Source organism: Mus musculus, chromosome 8, assembly GCF_000001635.26.
Source record: "Mus musculus strain C57BL/6J chromosome 8, GRCm38.p6 C57BL/6J".
In the NCBI taxonomy this organism is placed as follows: domain Eukaryota; kingdom Metazoa; phylum Chordata; class Mammalia; order Rodentia; family Muridae; genus Mus; species Mus musculus.
In genome coordinates, this window is record NC_000074.6 from 125,695,940 (window position 1) to 125,705,538 (window position 9,599).

A 9,599-nucleotide genomic window follows, 5' to 3' on the forward strand; every position below is an offset into this window, starting at 1 on the left:
CACACACACACACACACCTGGGTGGGTCATATACAAATTATTGAAAATAAAGCATAAAGAAACAATTCTTGAAGACAGCCAAAGAAAAGAAAATGAGAACATATTACACACTCACAGAGTTGTGGGATTTTTTTTTTTCCACAACAGACGGCGATGAAGTGCGACTTTGGAAGATCTGAGAGGAAAACATGTCAGTGCGGAAATATGTGCTGGTAAAAGCACAGAAGTGTCGAGGTATCTTCAGGAAAACACTGGAAAGACTTCATTAGCAGCACACCTGCTCTCTAAGAACTCTGAGAGATATTTCATTAAGGAAGGAAAGCCAGGCAGGAACTGAGATCTGCACAGAGGAATCGACTGGTGATGTAATAGAAACCAAAGTGTGAAAATTATTTCTTCCCATTTTAATTGCCGCAAAGATAATTGACTGCTTGAAATAGAAATTGTGGTAGTGGCCTGTGTGTATGTGTGTGTTTATTTGTGTGTGGTTTGTGTGTGTGTGTGTATGGTGTACGTGTGTATGTGTATGAATGTCTGTGTGTGTGTCTGTGTGGTGTATGTGTGTGTCTCTCTGTGTGTGTGGCATGTGTATGTGTGTGTGGTATGTGGGTATGTGTATGAGTGTCTGTATGTCTCTGTGTATGTGAGTGTCTCTCTGTGCGTGTATGAATGTCTGTGTGTGTGTCTCTGTGTGTATGAATGTCTGTGTGTATGTGTGTGTGGTATATGTGTATGTGTATGAGTGTCTGTGTGTGTATGTTTCTGTGTATATGTCTGTCTCTCTGTGTATGAATGTCTGTGTGTCTGTGTGTATGTGTGTACATGCATGCCCCCTGCACAGTAGTGTTAATGTCTGTACAGATACCTGTGGGGATCAGGAGGGGGAGCGAGAACCCCTGGAGCTGAAGTTCCTATGGTTTTGAGTCATGCAGTGTGGGTTATGGGAACTAAACTCCTTCAGTGGTGAGAGCAGCAGAGCCTCTTAACCCCTGAGCCATGTCCTGCTTGAGCCACTGTGCTGAAGTATTCCAGGTTCATAAAGCAAGAGCAAAAGTGGGAGGAGATGGGGTCAAGGCAACACAGGCGTGGTGTGGGGCTGCAGCTCTGTAGTGACCACAGCTGTGATGTGGGGCTGCAGCTCTGTAGTGACCACAGCTGAGATGTGGGGCTGTAGCTCTGTAGTGACCACAGCTGTGGTGTGTGGCTGCAGTCCTGTAGCGACCACAGACGCTGGGCATCTTCTCAAGTTCCTATCAGAATCTCTAGAAAAATGGCCACTCAACTTCTGTGCCCATTTCCCACTGGGTTGATTATTCCTGATGCCACTAAGTTGTAAAACCTTTATCTAATCTCATTTGCAAATATTTTTGATATCTGTGCTGGTTAGTTATTTTGTCAACTTGACACAAACTTGGGCCATCTGGGAAGGGAAACCTCAATTAAGAAATCAGATTGGCCTGTAGGAAAGACTGCGGGGCACCTTCGTGATTGTTGATTGGTGTGGGTGATGCCACGCCCAGGCAGGTGCTCCTGGGTTATATAAGCAAGCAAGCAAGCAAGCAAGCAAGCAAGCAAGCAAGCAAGCGAGCGAGCAAGCAAGCAAGCGAGTGAGCCACGAGGAACCAGCTAGTCAGCAGCATCCCTCCGTGGTCTCTTCTTAGATCCTTCCTCTGGGTCCTGCCCTGCTTTCCATGAACTCTCTCAGAGATGGATGTGATCAGGGTGTGTGAGTCTTTACTTCCTAAATTGTTTTTGGGCCATTGTCTTATCACAGCAATCAAAAGATAACTAGAACAATGTGGGAAACTGTTAACCCAACCAATGACCCAAAGACTTTGCAACTATTGGTGAGATATTTAAATGATTCTTGAGAAGCCTATGTCCACATTCGGGTGTGCTCTATCCATTATTGCCTGTGCTTAACTCTAGGTCAAAATTCCTTCTTGATAAGCAACCAACTCTGCTTCCCACTGGCTCATCCTGCAATTCTTTCCTGCAGTTGAATCTTGACTCTGCCTCAGTAGGGGCCTCTAAGCAGAACTTGTTAGGGTGCTACAGCCAATAGCATGGAGCTGGGTCTCCTTCTTCCATAGCTGCTGATGCTAAGACACATAAAAGCAAATCTTTGGGCATGCTGTAAGGAGGCATGAAGAGTGGAAACCTGTCCAATTAACAAGAATTAATGGGTGTTGCAGGGTATTTGATCACACTGTGAATCCCAAGATTGTGTGATTTATTGAAAAAAAAAAAACTGTTTCTAGTTTTAGTGTAACTCAGCCCTTATTGTATATCTTTAATCCCAAACAAAGAAGGTAAAGTTAGTTTGTAGATGGAAGCACCCATGTTTGAAAGTGACATCTAATTGAGTGGCAGACAAAATGATGAACCAGAGAAAGATTTGACAAAATAGACTAATCCCAACTCTCACAAGAGGGGGGAGGGGGAAGCTACTTGAAGAGTTTTACCTGGACAGTTATAGAGAGACAGATTGCAGAGAGAGAACAAGCTGTACACAGGTGAAGACAAAATGAGCTAGAGAATGAGAAGGAGCCAGAAGATTAGAACAGATTGCCAGAGTTAGTTTGAGGCCAAGCAGAGCAAAAAGTCAGAGGCCAAGAGAGAAGCCAGATTGAATCTCTCACCTTGTCAAGGAGTTTGAGCCAGAATAGTGGAGTTGAACCAGTCAGACAGTGTTCAGAAAGAACTAGAAGGGGTGAGCTTATTCAGCATTAAGTCTCAGAAGTTGAAAGCATTCTGGGCCTAGATAAGATTGTATGAAGGCTAAAAGCTTCCAGGTCTAGGCCTAAGTTAGCAGAGGCAGTAAGCCCCTGAAATGACAATTTAAAAAGGTGAATAAAAGTTACTTTCCAAACAGGGAAATGCCATCCCCCATCCCCCGAAGTCTAGAATAAAAGTAACAGCCTGAATATTTGTTCAAGAGAAATGACTAACTCAAAACAGTGAGTGGGGCTGGAGAGCTGGCTCAGAGGCTAAGGGTGCTTATTGCTCTTGCAGAGGACCTGGGCTGGGTTCCCAGCACCACAAAGTGATTCACAACTATCTGCAACTCCAGAGATTTCACCGCCTTGCCCTGGCTTTCTTGGTCAGTAGGCACACATGTGGTGCATAGATGTACATGTAGACAGATAAAGGCACATAAAATTCAAATAATAACATTAAAAGTCGGGTTTGTAGTGGGGTGTTTACCCTTTCTTTAGACTCTCTTCAGAGCTCCATGGGCCACACATTTGAAGCAGGCAGTGGAAAGATCAGTGATGAGGGACAATGGTCTCCATCCAGTCTGACTCTCTGATTTTATTGGACTTAGATAAGATGCTAATACAACAGTTTCTCTCTTCTGAACTTGGGAGGCTGCATGGTTTTCCTGGTTTGGAGAACTGCAACCGTGGCTCTGTAAGACCTGAAGAGCCTTATGTCCTGGATGTCCCACTCACAGAAACACAGAGACGGAGATCAATGCACTAAGCAAGAGATTTATTGATCTGGCATGCCACACTGTCCTGCAATCTGGGCAGAGTCAACCCCAATCTCCTAAGCACACACTTTTTATATAGTTTAAGGGTAGGACTTGATAACAATAAGAGTTGGTTTAAGCCCATTGTTGGCCAGGGCAGACTTTTTGATTTCCCCCCTTTAGAAATGGTAATTAGCCTCTCCCTTCCGGATTGGCAATTGTTTCGTGACCTTCCTTAAGCAATATTAATGGCCATGGGTGAGGTGAGGTCTTAGTCACCAGAAGGGGGAACTGAAACATTCTTGGTCATTATCTGCACCTACCTTAAAGTAGGAGCTTTCTTGCAAAGCTTGTTTTGTCATTGCAGGAAGGGAGTGTTAGTCACAACCTTCTAGCGGAAGTCCCCAGCATGCTATTCTAGCAAGGTCTTTCAGTGGTCATCTTATGTTCTCTAAGGTCACACATTCCCACAGCTCCTCCTCATCCCCACAGCTCAGTCCCGGGTTTGGCTCACGTTGAGTGTAGGATAAACAGCTGATTTATTTGTGTCCATGTCATTGAATAGTTTCCCCCATTGTCTGCCCAGCAGCTTACACACCAACAAGCAGGGATGATTCCTGCTAACAATGTGGACTCTGCCTTTGTCATGAAGAGCTGTCAGTTCTATGAGGAAATTTCTTAGGCTCTGTCGTCAGGAAATGTGATTTTAAGAATTGTTGACTTTATCTATAATATCTTGATCAATATAGATTTGGCTCACTTCCCTAGGTCTCTGAATCAATTTAACAATGAGATGGAGAGCTTTAAAAGGCCCCAAGTATTTTCTAAATAAAAGACCTAAAGACAACAATGAAGAAAGACTATTCCTTCTTTAAAATAGTTGACTGTGTTAGAATACTTTAGTAATTCTGAAACTATTCACTATTATTTATAAATATTTATTGAGTGTAGAGTCTGCTCCAGGCCTCATGTGGAATGCCAGGACTATATCAATGATTAAAGTAAGTGTGGTTGTCTTTCCTCTTGGGAAGAGCCTACGACCGACCGCAAGGACAGAGAAAGGAGAAAGGGTCACTAGGGTTGACTCCCTCAGCCACTCTGCATAAGCAGACACACACACCCAACTCACCACTCTGCATAAGCAGACACACACACCCAACTCAGAGGACTTGCCTCAGGCAGAGTACAGACCAAAAGAAATACAGCCAAGATGTAAGTCCGTGGAAAAGGGGTCGTTGAGGGCAGCAGAAGAGAGAAAGCATGGGAGTCGTTTCCTAAATAAGGCTGTCCCTGAGCTGAGAAGTCTCACTGAATAGAGAGTACGTACACTATTCATATGGAAAAGCACTCTAGAGATGGGCACACTCCAGAGCTTGCAGAATGTCCTCTGAACCTTCCTGAGCACCCTCAGTTCAAGAAGGAAAGCTAACCAGCCGGAAGTGTCTGGGTATGTTTAGTTTGTAAGACAAAGATGGCCGAAGGGAGTACTGAGCGTGCTCAGTGTGGCTCATAAATAAGGCCATTAGCAAGACTTGTAGACATTTAGAATCTTTCCCCAAAAAGGTTTAGCAGCAGGCGAAGGAAAGGTAGATTCATAGATGAAGCTCTTCTCTCCCCCACCCTCCCCTGCTGTCCCTGCTTCCTTCCCTCCCCTCCTGGTCTCTCCCCTTCGCTCCCCTATCTCTGGGCTGATCTAGCATCTTGCACACTCAAGCCATACTGGTGGACAGACTGCAGTAGCAGTGACCCAGCAGGCTTCCCAGCTCTTATGAGAGGCTGACATTTTCAAATAATTTTTCTGTGCCTGGCCCCTGTCTTTTTGGTCACTTGGTGACTGTCTCGTCCAAGAACCCTGGTACAGACCCTCTTACACCTTTTGTGGTCTCTTCACCTTCTTCGGTTTTCCAGGTGTTTTGTTCATTTTTTTATTTATTTAAGAAAAGTCTAAGGATACTTTTATCTTATTATATCATTTTAATTTTATTTTTAATTTAATTTAAGTTTTTAAAATTTTATTTGCTTTAGATAACTTATTCCTTTACTGTTAATTGCAGGGTGGCAGTTATTTGTGTGTGTGTGTGTGTGTGTGTGTGTGTGTACACGTCTGAAGATAACTTGTAGAAGTGAGTCCCAGGGATTGATTTCCCACCACTAAGCTTTGCGGCTAGTACTGTTACCCACCCACTGAGCCAGTCCTTTGCCCAAGAAATGGAACAGCTTTAAAGACTTCAGGATCCCCTGCCATACCCAACCCTTCATAATAACACAGTCTTGTCTCCGAAAGCTGTGGGCTTCTGCTAAAGTGAAAATGGCCCTGTGGAAGCTGCATTCTCGAGTCATTTCTATATGAAATTGAGTGGGTCTGTGCAAGCATTTTTCTATTTTAGAAGTTAATTGTGTGAGAGCATGAATGTGTGTGTGTGTGAGTGTGTGTGAGTGTGTGTATGCAGGCGTGTAATTATGGCTGTGTGCCTGTGAAGGCCAGAGGACAGTATGGGTATCTTCTATTGTTGAGGCCGGATCTTTCGCTGAATCTGAGGCTCACAGTTTTGCCTTGCTTGGCTAGTTTGCAAAACCCAGGATCTGCCTGTCTCTGCATCCTGTCCCTGCTTCATCAGTCCTGCAGTGGTACATGGTCCTGCCTGGCTTTCCTGTGAGTTCCGAGGATCCAAACTCAGGTCTTTACACTTACACAGCAAACACTTTACCAGAGAGCAATCTCCCCAGCTTCTATTCAAACCTTTTCTGGGAATGACCTTAAGTGGGAAAAAGAACAATTACATCACTGGGTGATTGAAACCGCTGGGGAGGCTCGGGGAAGGTTGAGCGGAACCTAAGTCACCGGGAGGGATAAGGAGGGATTCGGGCTGAGCAGAGCCAAGCCATCTTGGTACTCAATTCCTTTGATGGACTCTCTGGATATTGGATCTACAGCTAACGTCAGCAGAATGCAAAGTGATCAAATGCCATCGTCTTAATATTCCAGCGATCTGAAGTGGGGGTGGTGTGACATTCCTCTCTGTGTCCTGTGCCTCTGATGTCTTGCAAGCCCCTCCAGTCTCAAGAGTGAGAAACCTCACCTCAAAGGATGCTGAGTTCTGTGGACCCAGACTGTGCACTCAGAACTAAAGGGAAGCACGGAAGGGATTTTAGAGCAATTAATGAAGCTTTGAAACTTGGGGGCGTGACTGTGGGTGTGGCGTGGGTTTGATCATTTCACATGCTCCTCACTCCGTGTGGCTCTTAATGTGTCTCCTCTTCTTAGATATCCACCGAGATGTTTCTGTACAAATGGTCCCACACTCCTCGAAAACAGATTCGAACCATTAATCGTTCTTTCCATTTTTGTCGGATTGTTGGAGTCATTGTTTTCAATTTTAACTGATTAGTTTTAATGACTGATTTTACAGTCCCATTAAACAATAAGGTTTTTAGTGTGAAAGAAAAGCCTTCAACGACCCAGCGTTTAAACAAATAGCATTTGCGTGAAATCAACTCCAACAGCATCCAACGTAAAATATGTGGACATAACAATTAGAGGCCATCTGTTAAGCTGGCATCTTGCTGTAAAGGAATGAAATTTCAATTAAGCTTTAATATGGAGTAGTGTAAGTGACAGACCCCATATGAAAGCCCACAGCCAGTGAACTGTGAAGTGGAGGGTGGGCTGTCACACGGTTAATGACTTGGAGAGAGTTCCCTGATAGCATGCTTTGTGAATGACATGCCTGTCCTCCTGCTCTTGGACACGAGGTCTGTTTCTGAGGATGGAGGATGGAGGCTTTGGAAACGATACCCATATGGAAGATAGATTGGAATTATTGTGTGGCACAGTCCTGAGTCGTGTGGTTAACGTGTGATTTGCCACTTCAGCTGGAGACAGAATTAAATCATGCACGAGCTAAAAGGATGGCTTGGGCTCGCCTCACGAGTGTGGAGACGTGAGTCTGCTTCTCCAGATCCCTGTAAAAGCACGGGTGCAGTGTTGATTATCTGCACTCCGAATGGTGGTATGACAGAAGGTGGATGTGGGCAGATCCCTGGGAGCTCATGGGCCAGCTAGCCTGGCCAACAGAGCATAGCTCCAGGCCTGTAAGAGATCTTGTCTCAAAACAAACAAACAAAAAGGTAGAACTCACCTCTGACCTTTCTGTGGGTTCTTGTGGGTATGCACATATGCAACACACACACACACACACACATGCGCATATATGCACTCACACAGATACCCACATACATGTACTCACACAGGCACCCACACATGCAAGCATATACACATATGCACACACATATACACACACATGTACTCATAGGCATGCACTCACATAGACAAATGAACACATGCAGACACATGCATACACAGGTATGCACACGTATACACATATACTCACACACATGCATACGTATATGCATACATACACTCATAAACATGCATGCACACACAGACAAAGGCAAAAGGCTTGGAAAGAGAACAATGAAAATCATACTTCAGCATTCTCTAAGAGCTGTCTGGAGGACAGACTGATATCATGGCCCAACAATGGTTCAGTTGTGGCTTTGAGTGGACCCAGAAAAAGAGAGTGTCACTAAGTCCCAGGACAAGAACCTGGACTATTAGTGGGAGAACACTTGGTTATAGAGTTCCATCAGCAACTGTGTCTCAGAACCCACTGGCCGGTCACTGTCGAATCTATTATTGCCGCCCCAGGAAAAAGGAGACAACATCCAAATTCTAATCCTCAATCAGGAACCTGGGAGGTGTCAAAATGAGGCTTATTTTCCCCATAAAACACGCTAAAGATCACCTAAAGGTGCACCTCTTTCATAAAGTTATGAAAAAAAAAAGAAAGAAAGAAAGAGAGAGAGAGAGAGAGAGAGAGAGAGGGAGGAAGGAAGGAAGGAAGGAAGGAAGGAAGGAAGGAAGAAAGGAAGGAAGGAAGAAAGAGAAAGAAAGGCAAGGCAAGGCGTCATTAAATAGAGATCTCGTATATCACAAAGGGCCTGTCTTAGGGTGAAGAGACACCATGACCAAGGCAACTCTTACAAAGGACAGCATTAACTGGGACTGGCTTACAGGTTCAGAAGTTCAGAGGTTCAGTCCCTTATTAGCGAGGTGGGAAGGGTGGCAGCGTGCAGGCAGACGAGGTGCTGGAAGAGCCAAGTGTAGCAAGCAGGCACATCCACGGACAGCCAAAAGGGACTCCACTACAATGTTACAAATCAGGCATCTTCACAGGCAGCTCCCAAGCCACCCAACCACAAGGCACTAACTGCCCAGAGACAGAGTGTCGCCCACCTCACCCCTGCCCTGCAAGTCCTCTTGTTGTGTTGACACCCAATTCTGGTTTGCAGTCACACTGAGTGGCTGCTGTATGTGGCATGCCGGAATCTAGGCTTTGCCTAGTGTGTCTGACTAGAAGGGCTTTATCGCAGCTGCTGTTGATTCCGTGTATCTCAGTGTGAATCCATTTCCTGGAAATGCTGGAGTCTCAGGACGATGGGAAAGGAAAGAGCAAGAAGGCACTGTGAGCTACCGTTCACTTTTCCTGTCATAATAACAAGTTTCGCTAGGTCGCCTCCCTCCCCCCTCCCTCCTTCTTTCTTCTGCCCTACCTTCCTTCTTTGCTGTTCCCTTTCTTCCCTTCCCCCTTTCCTCTTCCTTCCTTCCTTCCTTCCCTCCCTCTCAGCTCCTCCCCCTTCCTGACTTCTACCCATCCATCTTCCCATCCATCTTTCTCTCCATTTGCTCACCCCTCCCCCTTTTCAGATCCTCCTTCCCTTCCTTTTGCAAACAGCTCTGAAATATTTGGTGGCAAAAGGCAAGCCCCTGCAGTAAGTAGTCCAGTGCTCAGCAATGCATGGCCTCCGAGCAGGAAGAGTGACTGGGCCTTTTGATAGCCCCGTCTAGGAATTTTCCTTGAAGCTATTTTGAAGGGAGATGTTTAAAACACACACACACACACACACACACACACACACACACACACACACACACACGTGCACACACATTCACACTCACATACACATGCACACAAGAGTTGCTACACATTATTAAAGAATAATATGATCCAACAGACGGCTGTGAGTGGACCTTCAAAGCTTCATCTCAACATGTAACTGGCTG